Genomic DNA, 19,433 nt, shown 5'->3' with positions numbered 1-19,433 from the left:
CATTTCAGCTCAGCATATGCTTCAAGTTAAATCCATGCACTCCCTTGAACTCGTGGGACTGTGCTATGGTTCAGCAGTGGTTGGAACTCTGTCCTAAATCAAGTGCATCTGCAACATCAGTGAGCAGTGGGAATGAAGCAAATTGTTGCTGAAATGTTCGGCTTTCTGCACCTCAGGAAGTGTGAAGGCTTCTAAAGGGAGCTGAGCAAAACCCACTCACTTGAAAGCTTTCCCTTTCCCATGARGGCAGCATAGCTCATCCCCAGAGCTGGAAAGGGCTGAGCCTGGCCAGATTCTCTTCTACTGCACATAAACCAGGCAAAGGATTTTTAAAAATGCATTTTTAAAAACAARATGGTCAAATTATTTAAATTGGACACCAACTGGTTTATTACCAAGAAAAAAATACTGGAATGAACAATAAAAAAAGTCTTTAAATAAAACCTTGTGAGGAAGATACAATCCTAAAGTCCTGTTGATCTTGAACACAGAATTTCAATAACAGTGATTATATATTTTTCTGAAATGCTGTGAAAAACATAGTTCCCCACCTCCTCCATGAATTTTGAAGTTTCTGAATGTACAAATTATGTGAAAGAGTTTAATTAAAGGATTCAAAACACTCATTAATGAAGGCTGAAGGACTTGCAGCTAACCTGTCACAAAATGCAAGTGAATCACCAATAGCTCTACAATAGGAAAACATGTTGGTTTCAGGTGTGGTTCATGTTGGCTGAAACATCCTCCCAGCCACATAATGACTCCTTCAGACAGTGAATTAAAAAAAAACCCTTCTTTGACTCAGGTTCAYCATCCTAAATAATATTCTACAACACGTCCTCCTGGTACTTACACAGGAGCCATGAAAAGGGGGATTGAAACTGTCACTATTGACACCTGCCCGAGCCTTCCCTCTCTCTGTTTAAAGCCAACGAGATCTTCCTTAAGAAATTTCAGTTACACACGAAGGCATTGTGCTTTCTAAGACCACARGCTACCTGGTAGCTCCTTGGAGCTTTTAAGGAAGCAACAAAAAGGGAAAGAAGCATCAAAGCACCACATTAACATCAGTCAGAGGCACAGAAAACTAATTAATTTGCTTTTAAAACTACCTTSAGCCAGGGATTTTTTTCCACTGTGTCATTTCAAGCCATGTCATGTTCATTCCATTAACTTCTGCAAACCTCACATCATGAGCCATATAATGAATGCTTTCTTCTCTAAGGAGAAAAGGACATTTAATGGCAGTGTGCAAAATTAATAATGGTTGTGGCTTCAGTCCCTCTAAGGACCATTCACTTAAAAATTGGACTTGATGATCCTTGTGGGTCCCTTCCAACTCAGAATATTCTGCAATTCTGTGAAAAGTGGTGCTTTACAATTCTAAACAGAAACACCCAGTGATCATCAACACTCATGAAAAGTGAAAATATCCTTTTAAAAATTACCTTCAAAAAGCAGATAACTACAAAATCCCCTGGGGGAAAATTAAAYAGATAAATAAACTGATAAACAACATTATCTGTAGCATCTTGCTTGACATACCAAATATTTTTTGCTCCTAACAAATCTCCACTTACACTGGTTGTGTTTTTCTCCAAGACTTCTGGGGCTGGAATTCCCTCTAAAAGTTTTCCCATGCTGACCTCTATTCCAGCGCTTGGGAGAGCCTGGAACCACTAYACTGTTGAGTTTTATGAGATGCTGCTGCTTCTTCCTAAATGCTGAACAGTTTCAAACCCATTTGAAGTCAGCAGGAGCAAAATTGCAGGAAAGACACCCAGAATTTAAAATTAATATTGAACGCAGTGCTGCTGTTGCTGCTGGCCCAATGTGACAGGAGTAACTGGGACTTATTCCCTGGACTTCTCAACGTGGTCTGGGGTATTTCTAACCCAGAGCTCTGGCAGAACTGGGTTAAGGAGTGACAACATGTGCCAGCCTGGGGGGACAGCAAGAGGCAGTGAGAAGATGATAATCTCTCACTGCAGCTGAAATAACTTGATGTCTCATGGCTTAATACAATAAGCAAACACTGAGRGAGTAYCAAACCACTGGGGGAAAGAGTTAAAAATTATAAATAAYAAACTGAAATTTTATTTTCTTTTTTAAAAAGAAAAAAGTATGAAACAAACCACAACTACTAATCACCTACTACAGATTCTAAAAATAAATCTACCCAGAGTTCAAGAAAAAACAAGAAATAGCCACAGATGCAGAAGAAATGAGACAGATGGTGACTCTTACAGAGGAGAACATTCGTGCTGAACAAACATAAATATGTTTTTCATCAATATAATTTCAACTGTCAGAAACAGCACAGTTAAAAACTACTTGCTCAAAGATTCAACCGTCTTCCCTGTCCCTACAACTCTGTAATTCAGAAATATAGCTGATAACATTCAGATGACAGATACCCTCAATGGGTAGATCATATTTAATAAAGTTAAATGCCACTCCCCCTGATAGGTGTCTGCTCAGCAACAGCAATTCTTTAACATATTTTGTATTTAAAAGWGTGGATTTTACACCACAGAGCTGTCATGGTACAGACCAGGCTTGAACTGTGCAGGGCATGTGCAAGATTGCTGCACCCAAAATATACCCTGCCACTTCATCACCTATGAAAACACACTGCTCAGTTCTTCAAAGGACAGCAGCACAAATTCACTCAAAGTTAACCAGAACAGTTTCAGAGATTTCCACAAGAAATTTTTAAAAAAGCAAAACCCGAACAGTTTGCTTCAGTTCTACACTGCAGACCTGCCCCTCAAAAGCTGGCAGTATAAAGCAGCAACCCTATAYTTTAAATTAACATAAAATAAAATTGGTTCAATAAAAGCACTTCAGGAATCTGCACTTGTAACTTGATTAAAAAACAAACCAGCCAGTGGCAAGTGATTTATTTGTTCAGAAGCTGATTTGGTGCATGCTGTAGAAACACTTAACATAGGTCTCTTTTGGTCAGTCTCGCTATAAATTAGAAATGTTAGATGAAAACCAGTTCATCTTCTGGCTAAATGGGAAGTTATTAAGGAAATTTGTCTCGTCAGTCATTCACCTTTCCTGCTTTTCTTGCTTCAAAGTAATACTTGGGACTAGACTATTTAAAGCAACAGTGAGTTTGAGGAGATGTCAAACCCTCACACATCAAAGGAGGCACAAACGTTACTGCTCTGTAAACATTTCCTCCAAAGGATGGACATCAAGGCTGAGGAAGGGTTTATTAATGCCACTTCAGAGAGAYTTATCCCCAATTCCAAAACATGGCCATTTAATCTCGCCTTTTTACTTTAGGAAGAGAAAAAAAGCAACCTAAAAAACTTCTAATAATACAACTAAATWAATAAAGTATTTGAAATTAAAAATAACATGAAATTAATTTGACAATCCTTTTTTTTAAAAAGCTTTCAAAAAGATTTCTTTTCAGAACCTTAGGAAAATGTTCAGATTCAGCTTTCGGGTCCTGCTAAGCAAAGCASCACATTCTGCAGTTTGACAAAGAAATATCTCAAGGGAAGTGAATGAGACATCTCTGCCACGCTYTAGTAAAACACACAGATCTGATAAATCCTGAAAAATGTTCCAGCAGTGAATGAAAGACAGGGACAGAGGTTCAGGGCTGCAATATCCAGCTGGGATACAGCTGTGCCCCTGGCGGACAGGCAGTGCTCCAGTGACAAACGCTGTGAAATCRGAACTGAAACGCCAAGGAAATCTGGCTTTACAAGAAAGTACCAACTGGAACTGGGTCTTGGGAATCTAAAATACATTTCYGTTCTAGTGACACCTTAAATTGGATTGTCCATTGGTTTGGAGGCAGCTGGAGCCTYGATGGAATCCCCTCCTCATGGACATACATTCCTACAGAAAGCCAGGGGCGTTAGGCACCGGCACATCTGAACCACGTGTTTAAATTATCTCCTTGCTGTGGGCAGAACTCACAGCCCAGGCTCAGCAGGGTCTCAGTGACATTTACATCACAAAGAAGTCCCTTCAGCAGCAGCAGCACTGAGGTGGTGGCCCTTATGGCCACTGGCAGGTGGCTGTGCCTGCGCTGTCCCTGTTTTGGAATGGCTGAGCTGTGAGCACAAGGTCTCTTCCCACTTGGAGTGTCATTTTCCACCTCAACTGAATTCCAAGATCCTGTAAAGAACATCCACAGACAGGARAAGGAGGAGACTACCAGACTGATGACACTGAATATTACTTCAGGGCAGGGAACACTTTGATACCACAATCAGCTGATTTTACTATGGCACCRGGTTTTTAATCATATAACATTTGGCATGCAGGGTAACACATTCAAACTCACCTCACAACATTGACAGTTTTCCTGATTACCAACAAAAAGGTGTCATTTGACAAACTTAGGACAGCACAAAGTCCCAGTGGGAGAGGAGGGGAACAAGTAAGGTGTGCTGGTTTATGTCTCCATGAAGGCATGTAGTTGTGTTTACATTTTAAGCTTATTTAAATGTATGGCCTCTGTAAGCAAAGCCAGCCATCATTTAAACACTTTCACAAGGATGTTTTAGCTAGTTAAGAAAGCCTCCAAAAGTTGTCTTCTCTATTTTAAGCATCAGACTAGACACCTACATTGCCTCTTCCTTATTGTGCAGTTCTGGCATCCTTAATCTCTTCTGCATGTTATAAACAYTGGTTTGAAGAAAAAGTTTATAAATGACAAATCCACACAGATTTTTCTGTTTAGAATCTCTTAATCTTTGCAAAGCTTCAGCTAAGTAGAGAATACTTTTCTCTATTTTGTGAAAGATCCTCACACCACAAAGAATTTAATAACTTAAGTAAAAACCCTTTTCCTTTATATGCTGCTTACCATTGCATTAAAAATACTACAAATACCAACATTCAGCATCCTGGAATAAGATTCTCTATCCATATAGCTGGGATAGAGTGRAAACACAGGAAAGGGGTGGAGGCTGGACCAGCATTTCAAAATCTTCTATCACCTTAACATTCAAGCAGCAGCTCTAGTAGTCTATACAGGTTTATTGCTCAGAGCTTTCACCACCATTTCCTTATGACTCAAGGAAAATAAAAAGGCACAGCAGCATAGGTGAGGAATGAAGGAGGGGAAACATTCATTGCTTTCTCTCTGCAGGACTGCTCACAAGGTTAGTGATTGCTCAGAGAGAAGTGGGACAGATCCTGACACTGTTTTATGGGGATGTAGACCAACACTTCAATCACAATGTTCCCAGTGAGACTGGAGRCAAAAGTAAAATCAGAGTAAAAGAAACATTCTCAAAGTGTTTGCATACATTCCTAATTTCTCTTTCCGTAAAATTGCAGCCTCTGCTAGAGAAATGACACTAACATAAGCCAGAGAGATGGAAACAAGCTCAGAAAACACAAGCCAGTCTACATCCCCCCCTRTATATTTCAGATCCTTTTCATGTCTCTTTCATGCAAATCTACACCGAGCATTTGTTTCACTTCTCTTCATGTTTTTAAGATTTGCAGCTCTGCATATAAAAGGGAAAAASTTAAAGTATTTGCTGAAAAAGCAGTAATATATAAGCAAATAAACACTATCTTGATTGCAATACCTACACAGGCCCAGCTGGAAGACAACAAACCCAACAGCAACTTTCATGGGATCACGAGCTGTACCTGGAAAAGCCCAGAGCATTTTTCTCCCTTTGAAGCCCTTTCAACATCCCCTACCAGGGCTAAAAGGACTGATATATTCTTCCAGAAACTCAATCATCTCCAGGCTCCATTTGCCCAGGTTTTAATACAACAATTTGTCCCATGAGATTTTTTTTCCTCTTCCACTACAAACCAGATTTTCAACAAAAACTGGCACCTGTTGACATAATTTCCTCCTCTTCACTAACACTGTTTCAAAAGTTTGCTATTCCAGCAGAGACCTAGAGTGACTTGAAAAGTCATATGCTGTATCAGACAGCAATGTTTCCATTACAGCAGTTGGCCTTGGCTTCCATTTCCACATCTTACGAAGGACTAAGACAAGACAACTTGGAGGCTGCGGGTAAAAAGTTAAGAGAGATTTCCAAGTGCTTGATGSTGCTGAGACCCTCAGCCCTTGAAGCTCTAAAATCTATTTATAGAATAAAAAAAGGAAGAAAACAAACAGTCACAAACAGATGGGATAAGCAGAATAAAAGGAAAGTGTAAATTGACTTGGCCAGGGCGATGTTGAAAGATGTCTACAAGTACTTAATGGAGTTAAATGTTTAAAAAAGAAAATCATTTCCCTGTAAGTTCAGACTCCGAGGTGGTAAATAGCACCGTATGCCACACCATATGTCAGTCAGCAAACAACCTTCACAAATCATCTCTCAAAAACCATTCTCTGAAGCCACACATCGTCCATATTTCTCCACACAAGCAGGAAYGAGCAGTGACACAAGAAAATCCACACACTGTCCAAGCATTAATCCTTTCAAATATCAGGCATTAGAGGGCAGGAGTTCAGTGCTTGGAARGTGTCAATCTACTCCACAAAAAATGGTGCCACTGAGTGGTAYGAGCAGAGTTAAGACCACACTCACTGAACCCACACACTACTCCCACTTGAAACCAAGATGATTTTTTTGCCACTGTCTTAAACAAGAACAACCTGAGTTCTTTGCAGTTACTAATATGTTGGACTTGCTGAGCTCAAGAGCTACTGAACCAACAGGAGAAAATCCATGCACCACTTCCCTGTGTTTTACAAAACCTGTTGTATGGATTTAAACACCACACAGATTAGTCCGATTTAGAATATGCAGCATTTGGGGAGAGAACAAGTTGCCCACTAAKTTATTTAGGAAAATTAAATATAACAGTGAGATCTTTCAGATCTCATCTACACACTGTCTAGCCCCTCATGCAGTACTTTGTCTAGCAATATGCTAATAAAATTTCAGGCAAGAATTAGAAGGCTTAGAATTGAATATTTTCACTTATCTACCCATGCATTAACATGTCAAATACCTCCATCTTAATTTCTAGAAATCCTTATTGGGTAGGTAAGCTATCAGTAATGCTAATGAGGAATGAGATTTTTCATCATTTTAAGAAGATATGAATGTCACCACACTCCCAGAAGCTGGCTGTGGTGCAGCACAATTAATGCCTTGCAAGGAGGGAAGAAAAGACCTTTCTCAGGAGATGCAGGAGCACTACACATGCATGCACACAATTAGGGCATGAAATTTTAGTTCAAGGAGGCATGAAAACCCCACAACAAATAACTCCTGTGTCTTGCTGTCACGTCACTGAAATGCTAGTTTTGCATAAACAGTTTTAAAAACTTGTGAAAGGTAGGCAAGTTCAATAATTGCAGTCATTTTTAACCAGGAGCATTTCTGCAGTGTGTGCTTCAGAAAGGCAGCAGATCTCTGTCCRTCCCAAAGTTTATCCCATGGGTTTTCACTTATCAGTTATCAGACATGGCTGGTGCAGAGCCACGTGTTTATTCAGCCATCAAAACCTTTCCTTATTGTCACAGTACCTAGGAAACTAAAATACTTAAATTATTTTCCAACTTATTTGTTGATGTTTAATTTATCACTCTGAACACCTGAGAAGCCTCCAGAAAGGAAGTAACAAAGTCACAGAAGGAAGATCTAGAGAAGATTGTACACCTCATGCATTGTATGGGTTATGGGGCTGCAGTTCCCTAACAAGAGTATATCCTGCCCTCTGTTAAACCAAGACTTGCTGCTCTAATGTATCAAAAATGTGGGARAACAGAACATATAAACCCAACACTGTTAAACATGCTATTTGTAAAATTCTGCTAATAAAAATCYCAACAGTATTTGGAATGTAAGATTAGAGTTGATAGTTCAGAACTCTTGAAACTTCTCACAACTTTTCCATTTGAACATTWTATTTGCATCTCACATTCAAAACAAACTGCAGTATCCATATGGACCCTTCAGTCAGCCTAAGTCACTCAATTTCTAATGAATTTTTAAAAGACATTTAAACACTTCACAGATTCCTCCTGGGAACCCATGGGCCAGATAAYTGGCCCAGCAGGGGATGGTGAAGAAACCTGCACCCGAAGGGTGCTGGAAGCACCATCCTGCCGGGTTTCTCTGAGATGACAAGATCACCAGGTTAAGTGCACCAGGCTTTTCTGGCCTCGGCTCCAGGATTCCGCTGACTTTGCTCTTCACACTGAGGAATCCTTCAGACCTGTTTAACGTGTTGTCAGCTTTATGTTTTGCCAGCCAGTCCCACCTTCATTCTTCATGCAAATTGGTGCAACCCCCAGCAGAAATTACAACGTAAAAGCATTCACAGAGTTCAGTACAAAAACACTGGTCAGGGGCTACTCGTGGTTTTGAAGCATCCCACTTTCTGAAAAGCGATTTTGAGTTTACACAGAATTAAACAAAACATTAAACATTCTGCCCATGGGTCTGTTATGTCAGAAGCAAACACAGATGTGAGTACTGTGATAYATCTCTGCATTTCTCCTGACAGCTCATGTTTTGGGTTCCCTATCTGTAGTAGTAATCAATTCTCAATGAACTCCCTCCTGCTGCTTGTGAGAAAAATGCACGTGTTACAAACCTGGATCCCATGGTCACACAGGATTATTTCAAGAGATTAGATTATAATTCCTTGTGAACCATTTCTCCAGRTGAGTTGAACAGTCTCAGTTCATTTTGCCATTCTTATTCTATTCTCCAAATGTAGGCAATGTATTATCTAAATCTATTCTAAAACTCCAAWCAGCAATTACCGTGGAAAAACCTTGAAAATCAACATCTACATTARTTCCTCTTCTTCTCCATATTTTAAACACAATTAATTAGGAAGATTAGGGAAWGTATACTGAGAGACACTTTCTATATGTTTATGATGTGTCCTACAGACTCCAAAGCCTTGCATACTTTCATTTTCCACCCTGYCACACCAAAGTTGTGACCCAGGCTTTCTGAAGAGCAGTTTTCCATWCCTGCTCCCACACAGCAACACACACACACCTTCCACACTTTCTGCCTACAGGAATATTCAACAGGGAAATTCCAACATGCATATGCATAAATTAACACTCAGTTGGAAATCCAAAATAATTTAGAACTGCAGTTCTGTATGTATTCATTTTTTTCTGAAATTTTAACACACAAATGAGGAAAGCAACACAGCCTCCTGAAGCAGCCAAAGCTCCCAGCGCCAGGAATCTCTGAGCAACTGTCCCAGCTGGCCCTGACAATGTGGCCCAGAGCAAACACTCCAACATCTCCATGCTAAGGAGCTCCTTGTCCAAAAGAGTACCGAGTATTTTTAAGTCTCTCACAGGACTATTACGAAGATTAATTAAGGTCTGAGAAGTGCTTTGAAGATCAAAACTGCTATGCTGTTATTTATTATTAAAGAACAACAAAGCACATTCTTGTTGTCTATAATTCAACTTCATAGAGGAAACAGTGGACGAGCACATGTTCAAGTGCATAAATTAATTCTCCCTGCCCCAACAAGCTGTGATTTGCATAACTGCATTTTTAGCCACCAAAACCCCATCAGAAAGTCTATCCTCATCCCTTTGAAATATTTTAAAGCCCTGAAGGAATATAACCAATGCAGTTTCTCTTCTGATTCTTTTCCAGGATAAGCTTTTCCTATCAGATATTTCTGCCTCAGCTCAGCAATGCCTTTTATGTTATCAGGAGCCCTYGGATTATTCACAGGATAACAGCAGACATATACTAAAGTGCTTTGCTAAATCAAAAGTTCAACATCTATTCTGGATGTTTGCATTCAGAAAGAGGAGCAAAGTGACAGTATGGCACAGTGGATAATTCTTTTTTTTTGGAGGAGGAGGACGAAATCACAATTATTTTGGAGCTCTGCTTTCTTCACGCGTTTTCCCATCAGAAAATGACTAATCTATATATCAAAGTATTTCACAAAAATATCCACTACTGAAAAATACACAGAAATACTACATTGCACAGTGTATGACTGACTTACACTTCTTTCAAACACATGCACAGACACAATTTGAAAACATTTACTAGAATGCTCCTGTATTTCAATTATAGTTGTATTCTTAAAACATGTAATCACATATATTTTGGCAGCATGTCCACAAAAAAAAAAAAAAACAAACCACAAAAGGTTAGTATTAACAAAAATTTTTAAAATGGAATTAAAGTTGCAAATAACTACTCTCAAGCCTTACCACCACAGGCCTGTCTTCCTGATCTTATTGACACAGCTCCAGCAGATCGAGTTCTCCACCATCCCAGCACTGAGCTGCAGAAGTGCAAATATTTAAAGCAAACAAGGATAGGAGCTGTTGGACCTCGAGGGTGGTGAGCAGTGAAAACTGTTTCACTGGGCAGTTCCTGCCACCCTTGCACTGCACATATACTGCTGAGAAAGGGTCCAGTGTCTGCAGGATGCTGAGCACCTCCCCAGTGGTCAGTCCTCATCACCTATCACAGGAAATACTTACATTTTATTGGATTACTTTTTGGCTCTCTTCCCATTACCTTAGCCTCACTCCAAGTCTGCAGCACCTTCTTATTAACAACACAGATACCAGATTGTGAACTTCTATACTTTTTCTACTGCTTTCAGGAGCAAGTTGAGTTATATTTAGCAGCCATATGGCTTCCCTCCTCCACACATTTGCTAGAGATAAGAACTGACAAATTAAGTTTTCTAMAACACCAATCTACATGTTTTCATTTCCACTTTTAATTGTAGATGTTAACTATGGTTTAATTGTYAACCCTGGCATTTGCCAAACAGGAAACGCAAAGGGTACCTATAGCAAAGGATGCAATCACAACACTAAGTTTTCTTGTAATCTAGGTGAAACTGTTAAGAAAGSCCTAAGCTGTACTCCAGACAGCTACATTCTTCTTAAATTAATACAGTATGGCTACATAACTAAATAGCCACGGGTGTATTGGATTCCTTATGCAACTGGCAATTGCTCTGCCTATGGATGACTGAACAGAGGTTACTTGAGCAGCTCAAGCTGCTGCACATCTTAATGGGGGAGAAAGTCAAAAGCACAGTGACAACCAACTCACATGCCAKGAAGAACTTCAAAGACAGAAAGGCAACCACCACACAGTTTTCCCATGCTCCCGGAAGCCAGGTTTACAAAGCTGAATTTCCCTAGAGCYCAGCCTAATTCCACAGAAACTGCAGCCAGAGGTTAGAAAGAGCACAACAGTTTTAAGTAGAAAGACAAGACATGTGAGAGCTGTTGTCATTTGGGAGAGCTGAAAAGGCAGGCTGAACACAGACAAGGATCTATCTACATCAGCCTCACCCTGAGTGCTACCCCATGTGTGCTTCCCTCAGGGAAAAGGAAAAAGGGGGGAAGAGGGACTGAAGGTCCCTAATAATTTGAAAGAAATGCATTTTTCTCCTCTCTAGCAGCAATAGGAGTCACTGCTTAAAATACTGATCTGTCAGCTAAATCATACCCAATGGCTAACTCTTCTTTCTGGTATCTGGGGCTTTTTCAATTCCTTCTGTGGTTTTTCTGGGGACCAGGAATGCAGGGAACACCCCAAGAAAAGCTCTTACTAGGTGGCTGCAACCACGAACATCACCTGTCAGCAAAGTGCTGTGGAGCATCCTCTCCAAGGCTGGCTGCACAAAGACAACCAGATTACAGGACTCATTCCACACCTCCACTTGTTTTGTACCTAATTCAGCTCCTAAGATGCAAACCCAGCTTTTCCCTTCTGTCCAAAGAGCTGCAGAGCARCACAGAATGTTTCTCCAGCAGGAGAAAGAGGGACAGACACTCACATTACACATGTGCCTGAGCACACTTAYGAGCTGCAGGTCCAGGCTGAGAAATTGAAATGAACAACCGTGTTTTTTCCAGCTGGTGTGTTACATACACTACTCAAGAAAGAATAATAAACCCTCAATACCGTGGTTTCTCTCCCTGTGCACGAAGCCATTTGGAGAATCTGTTCTTCCAGTGYAGCCCATCCTCTGCTTAAGCCTTGTAAAACTCATGAAGGTGAATGATAAGGCACAAGTCGCTGCCGGTCACAGAACCTTCACACCAGACAACCCACTGGAAACCCAACGTGCCAGTCAAMGCATTTTGAAAAGAAGTAACAATTTCATTGTAACACTGATTATTCCCTCCCGTCTTCCTTGAGGAGGCAGCTACCAGTGAATGAAAAATAACTGTGAAGTTAGAATACCACCAGGAAGCACGGGAAACAAATTGCTTCACATGCCAGAATCCCTAGCACAGAACATTCGAGAGAGAACAAAATGCTTAAGGATGCAATCAATCATTAAGATTTCTCCCAAAAAAAGAGAGCACACACACTCATTTGTTCAAAGCTTGCCTTGGTGGAAAAAAAAAGTGAGAAAAACCATCCCTGCATGCTTGATTATCAAATCAGAGCTTGGTGGGAAGAACAAGTAAGGGAGTCTTSCAATTAACCAACTTGGTTTTTTTGGTCCTTTTTTTTTTGCTTTAAATGTGGTCATTGAACACTGCTGGAGAAAGATGTCAGGAAAAGCAGATCCCTGGTCTTCTGGCAGTTTTTCCCATTCCGGAACAATTCCTCCTTCAGATGCACAGCCACAAAGGTTCAAAGGTCCCCGCAGCCTTTGTTCTCAGTTCCASAGTAGTTACAAACAAACTTTTGTTCCTGTTTCTTCAATGAAATAAGCTGCAGCAGTTACCAATGAGTGAACTTTACATCTGAAGCTTGCCTTGTGCATCATGCGACAGGAGGACTAAGGGATCTCACTTACACTTTCAAGAATAAATCATCAGAAATTTAGTTGAAATTAAAATCAACTATTCCTTACTGATTCAATCTCCAGGGAACATATTACACCTCTGCATATTCCCAGAAGCGATGAGGGAGCAACACATTTACTGACTGTGCCAAAGAATTCTTTTTCGTTTATCTGAATAATTACAGCTATTGCTCATTCATTTGTGAGTTTAAAAAAAAAACTCTGCATTTTATATTTAGTGCAAAAGTGGTATCATCATCAATACAMATAAATACACACACATAAGCATTAGAAACAAATCATGATACCCAAACAGCAATTTTCATTTCTATCTCAGACAAAGTGTAAGGGATAAGACGATAATCATAAGGGCAAGTTATGGAAAGCAGCTACTGAAATGTATTCATGGTCCGTGAAAAGTTGATATGGAAATTGCTGATAAAATTTGTAAAGATTCCATCAGATTGCTATGTAAATTTGGGGGGAAGAGCAAGCAAGGTGAATTATCAAGCAAGATAACAGTCTTTTTGAAGCGAAATTTTAAAAACTACCAAAATCACCCKGTTAAAAGACTGATTGTTCCCAGCAGGCAGGAGCTGACTCTAGAGATGCKTCTTGTAAAGCACAAACACAAAAGGCCTGCCACAAGGCTGGTATTATGAAATCTAATGAAGATATTCATGAATCATAACAAGGAGAAAAAGGGTAAATATCAGCAAAYACTCAAAAGCTCTTTCAACAATTAAAATTGTTCACAAACAGGGTTGTCCAGCTACATTCTTCATAATAGCCGTGCTTATGCCTTAGTGAAATCTGTAAGAATATGGTCAAAYTATAACATTTAGATTGGAAAACTTCATGGTTTTACAGTGGCAATAAACCAAACTGTTTTCAAAACACCAAGCACTGTATCTTCTCTTTTTCCCTAGAGAACTCACAGGCATCTTGAGAACTCTGAGTATTGAGGCCAGAAAGTTCATCTACCAAATGTCAGGAAACATTGTTACTGAAATTAAAGGGGAAAAAAGCAACAACTGAACTTCAATATTTTAATAGAAATGTTTTCAGTCGGTAATAAATATCTCTCAGATAACAAAGTACACAGAGAATTAAACATGTCTTTTCGTAAGGAGCAAGAATTTTCAAAACACACATAACAACCTAACACATTTCCATCAAAGTTATTTCTGGGAAAACTAATTATCTCAGTCTGCCAGTAAGTGATAACAAAGCTTTTAGAAAACCACCTTTCATCCATTCATCCACGTACCTTAAAAGCAACTCACCCACTGGAAGAGCTGCCACCAGGATACCTAAGGCCACAACTGTGGCTGACCATGTATCACCCCATCCAACAAAAAAACCTCAAGGATATTTAAGCATTTAATTTTAACCTGAAATCCATAGGAAGCCAAGCTCCAAAGTGCTTGCAATCCTGGTTTAATGGTGGAAATTGGAGAAACATYAGTTCCTCTGATTCTTAATGAGCTATAATGGATACTCTAAAAATCAATTCTTTCTRCCCACAAACATCAGTACTGAGGTGTGGGCAGGCAAAAGCCCTGGGCACAGGGACAGGATGGAGGGGGCAGCAACTGCAGCTTCTTCACCAGCAAAAAGCAACTGAGATGACAAGAGGGTGAATGATTCAATGATCAGCAACTGATGCACAATAATTGCTTCAGTGACCTCATCCCACGTCAGGATATGCTCAAACTGTTGCAACACAGCTACAGAAGCAAGACTCAAAGAAAATAAAGGCGCCTAAAACAACGATTTTAAGAAGTGGAAATGTAYTTTATTTTCTAATCTATGGGTTAAAAGCTGCTGAGCCATATTCTCATAGAATATTCAGAGATGACACTATGAACTCCRGAATGACATGTGTGTAACTAAGCACAGAGCAAGAACATCCAGTGAACGGTAACTTCAGTGTCAATCATCACCTGACAATATTAAATACATTCAAAYCATGAGCCTGGTGAGAGTTAACACTGGGTTTAATCATAAAGCAAGACAATAGTATGAGGAAGCACATACATGGCATATTTACCAACCTGATTACAGTAAACCTGGTAGCAACGGTTTATCAGCTTAACTAATCAGCAGGTAATTAACTGTGCATTTAACAACTAGGTAGTAAAGTTTCAACCCAGGGAAAATCAGATTGGAAAAGTCAACATCAGCTTAAACATGATTAACTTCCTGTCCCACTGCTGGTAAAGCAAATCCAATTTACTAAATAGTTTAAAGGGTGKTTTTTAATTATTTTGCACACTTCCAAAGAATCCTAACACTACACACAAATATGGATAAGCAGATCTACTGCAGTGAGCACAGACCCCATCCCCGAAAAACACCACTGAAATAAACACCCAGAGACTTCTTAATGTGCTTAACAGCACCAGCACTTTGTACTGCAGAAAYCCCATGGACATTATACGGGAGAGAAACCACAAACAGCTGCAGTGTCCTGTTCTGTGCAACAAAATCCTAACTTGGAGCATCTCCTTCAAAATTCTTCCTAACTTCATATTTCTAAAACAATCTTAGAAAACAAATATACAACAAGTATATCTTGTGAAATTTTATCTTCTATCTGATTTCAAGTGGAACACAAACCTCCCTAGGAACATGTACAGACTACTCAATAACCTATAAATCTAAAATCTTTTACACAGCAGGAACTGAGGGCTTGTAGACAGTGTGGGAGAAATAAACCAAGGCATCCACAGAAACAGAACATGGATTCAAATGAGCAGCTCACAGTTTTGCTGCCTTCCTGCACTTCTTACCCAACACAATAAATAAAAGTTGAAAACTGAAGTTTTCCAACTTTAATTGTTCAGCAGCAAAGATAACAGTAAGTTTTCAGCTACAACAYGGATTTACAAAAATAAGGCCTAAGATAAACTAACAAAACCCCACAAAATTAATACTGAAAAGAAACGGTTTCAACCAAACTGGGTGAGAATTGCTAAATGACTCCTGACCCGAAGCATCACATCCTCGGGTTACACAATTCTCCAGATTCTGGTTGGCTGGAAAACCTAATCTGCATAACAATAAGTACAAAAAATGGCTTCTCTTTAGTGTCCTCGGTGTGCACACCCCTCCTCTCCAACAGCGCTCAGCCAGCCTGCTCAAAGGATTAGCATAAGAATAGAAATCACTGGGAAAATCCACATGCTCCAACTGCCCAGACTTGTTGACCTGCTTCACCCCACATACCAAAATTACTTATTTTTCCAAGGAAAGCAGTTATGGACTTTAAAAGCTGATGAACAGTACAATTTGTTTCTCTTTTATTGCAATATCAGGTATCCCAAGGACAGCTACCAGAGCCAGAGATGCAGAACAACTTCTACTGTTRGAAGCTCAGCCTAACAATGTGCTCAAGTTCAAATTCCTGCACAAGCCTGGTGGGAAAGAATGGCTCTGTCAGGATCCTTCTTCACTCAGACCTGCCTGGTTCATCATCAAACCCATACACGCAGCAAGCTCATCAGCCTTGCTGCTACACAATGCTGCTACACAATGCTGCTGCTGCACAGGGAAGGCTGAAAGCAGATCCAGGGCTGCAGGTGAGCAGCACACCCAGGAGAGGACCTGGCCCAGGGGACACCACACCTGGCAGAGGCCACCCGTGCTCACAGTCCCATGGGACCAACTCGGTTCTGCAGCCAAAATTTACCAATTTATCTACATCTTCTTCCGTCTTCTTCTCTTTCTGTCCTTGCCCTGGCACCAGCCAGCAGCTGTGAGACAATAGCTCTTGCCTTGGTCACAGCCACTGCAGTCAGAACTACTGCAAGGATAAGAATATTTTGAGGAAGTGCAAATGAAAGTAATCGCCCAGTTCATGAAAAGGCCAACATCTTCCYCTTATTGGTGGACAGCAGTTCACAAAGACTCACACTAAGGGAACCCATCCCAGTTTTCTTCTCCTACACAAACTATTCTAGCCATAATAAAGTATGAAAAACATAATTTATTTTTTTGGAAATATGGATAGGGGGCTCCTGAAAAATATGCTGAGATTTTGTATAAACATATTATGGTATTTGGCATGTTTGTTTTGAAATGGGGGAAGTTGACTGGAATCATCCCTATAATGTGGTCTGACATTTCATGCAAAACAATGCATTCAAACAGCAAAATGACATTTCCTTTTCAAAAGTTCACAAAAGAAACAGAAGCCCAGAGGAAAATGGCCAGAGTAGCACTATTCCCCTGCTTTTTTGGATTTCCTCCATTTGCTCTGGGATCTTCTGCCCAGCCAGTAAGTCACCACTACAATCATCCCCCTTAAATTCAACATGATCATCATCATGCCCCTCACTCTGCATTATAGAAAACAGATTAAGGGCTGTGATCCTGATATTTCACARCCCACCAGAAGCAAGTGGCACAAAACATCCAGCTACAAACTGGACATAAAACCCRAACACTAAAACAATTCCCCGATGAATTTCTGCTGACTTGCCTCAGATGTATTTGTTGAGTTTCTGAAGAAACAATGAGCACTTTAAAAAAACAAATCCCAGATTAAGACCACAAGATGAAAGATTGGCCAATAATTTGCTTCTGGCAATGGATTAATATTTCTTCTGTACATTATACACAGCATTAATACCACAGTAACACTTTCAGTTCTGTTTCCGTAAATAACAGGTTTTGCATTTTGCCAAACTGACTCCATTTTCCCCTACTTCATTATCACTATCACCATATGGTCTCAAATGACTAAAATTTTGATTCTTGCAGCAGGCTCCAGTGTGCTCAAACACTACAAACCCATCAGCTCCACACACACACACCCAGTAAGGCTCCAGTAAGTTTCCTGAAAACAAACCAGTCCAAGCACAAAAATTATTTACTGCTCTTTTATCATGAAGAACATGTAGKATTTTACTTACCAGTCAAAATAAGTTGTTCACTCAAGGCTAACCCGATTTTACAATGAAAAGACATCTGTGCAGTGGAAAAGAAACCACACGGTTCTCAATAAGCACGTGCAGGATGTTTGTCCCTATTCTGCAGAAGCTCCAATCTCAAACACTTGAAATGGATTTTAAGAGTCTTGGAAACCAACAGATTTGGCTCAATTTCAAAGAGTGTCTGGTCACCTTTGGACTGCACAGGTTACAGCTGTTCCTTGAAATTAAATGGCATATTTTAAGCTTCTACCTTCTTGTCATTCCACCTATTCCTCTCGATAGCATTCTTCTCAGCATCAGGACCAACCAACATTACAAACTGGGCACCCAATGCCCACGGAGGCTGTCCGAGCCTCTGTCCAAAGTGCTGTTTGCTGCACAATCTCATGTGGAAAGGACAGAGAAGGAACAAAAATTCACTCGTTCCCATCACCTTCGTACAATCCAGCATCCCTTGGTCAGATCTGGAGGAGCTGTTTGCCATAGGAGACAAATTCCCAAGGGAAAACAAGATGGGACGCACGGTTTGCAGAAGGAAAACAGCACCGTAGGTGGATACACAAGTGCGAGTTTCAAAGGYTCATTTACCTTTTTCCCAAGCTGCCACTGTTCACTCAGAGTCCAGRTGTGTTATGGATCCTTCCCTAAAGCCTCACTCCGGCATCCACCGCTCACCTCCCTCTGCAATTGGGCGGGAAGCTCACCGAGATCATTTGGATAAAGCACCTCCGTGAGCACACGTAGCACCTGTTGGGCGCTGCTCCGTGTCACGCCGTCCCCTCACAGGGCTGTCCCCTCACAGGGCTGTCCCCTCACAGGGCTGTCCCCTCACGGGGCTGTCCCCTCTCGGGGCTCTCCCGGACGCGAACCCTGCGTGCCCGCCGCAGCCCCACAAAGGGCAGCAGGACAATGGAGCCGGCACAAAGCCGCGTCCCCACGCCGAGCCCCACGCGGGGATGGCTCGCACGGGCTGCAATCCCCATTATCCCTGCCGGCCACACGCGGATCCATCCAGCCGGGAGACCCCCGCGGCACACGCGAAGAAGGGACGAGGCAGCGGGGGGAGCCCCGGGACGAACAAAACGCCGCCACGACAGACCCACGAGCGCTTTTATTCGGGTTTTTTTTTCCCTTTTTCTCTCCCGCCCATGGCAGCAGCGGCCGCGGCGCGCGCCCCATCACCCACCCCAGCGCCGCCCTCACGACCTCCAGGGCGCTGTCGCGACACTATCGCGACACCATCGCCACCGTCGGTGCCACGCCGACCCGTCCCCTCAGTCCAGCCCTCGGCTGGCCGCGCTCACCTCGCTCCACCGCCGCGGGGGCCGTGCCCCGCCCGCCGCTCAGCAGCCCCGCAACGCCGCCCGCAGCGCCATGGCCGCGGCCGCCGCAGGTGAGGAGGAGCCGCCGCCGAGGGGCCGCCAGGGCCCGGCCAGGGATCCGTGTCCGGCACACGCCCCCCGCTCGCCTCAGCCACGGCCGGCCGGGCCCATGCGCGCTGCTGCCGCCGCCGGCTCCGCCCCGCGCCGGGAAGGGCGGGCTGGAGGCGGCGGCTGGGGGAGGGATGGAGAAATGGATCGAGGGAGGGAGGGGAGTGAGAGAGGGAGGGATGGAGGGAGTGAGAGAGGGAGGGATGGAGGGAGAGAGAGAGAGGGAGGATGGAGGGAGAGGGATGGATGGATGGATGGATGGATGGATGGATGGATGGATGGATGGATGGATGGATGGATGGATGGATGGATGGATGGATGGATGGAT

General features: G+C 41.9%; 1 protein-coding gene across 1 annotated transcript in view; it reads right to left on the bottom strand.

Moving 5' to 3' along the window:
* The window catches only part of ARHGAP32 (Rho GTPase activating protein 32), a 234,830-nt gene extending 215,713 nt beyond the window's left edge, over window positions 1–19,117 (bottom strand). Inside the window, exon 1 of the mRNA XM_057373534.1 lies at window positions 18,980–19,117. The gene's annotated coding sequence lies outside the window, so the exon portion shown is untranslated. The remainder of the gene's footprint in view (window positions 1–18,979) is intronic.
* Between the last annotated feature and the right edge of the window lie 316 nt (window positions 19,118–19,433).

Source organism: Malurus melanocephalus, unplaced genomic scaffold (genome assembly GCF_030028575.1).
Source record: "Malurus melanocephalus ecotype Western Australia unplaced genomic scaffold, MMel_1.1 scaffold_201, whole genome shotgun sequence".
Lineage (NCBI taxonomy): Eukaryota > Metazoa > Chordata > Aves > Passeriformes > Maluridae > Malurus > Malurus melanocephalus.
This window is presented reverse-complemented; position numbering and strand designations above follow the sequence as displayed.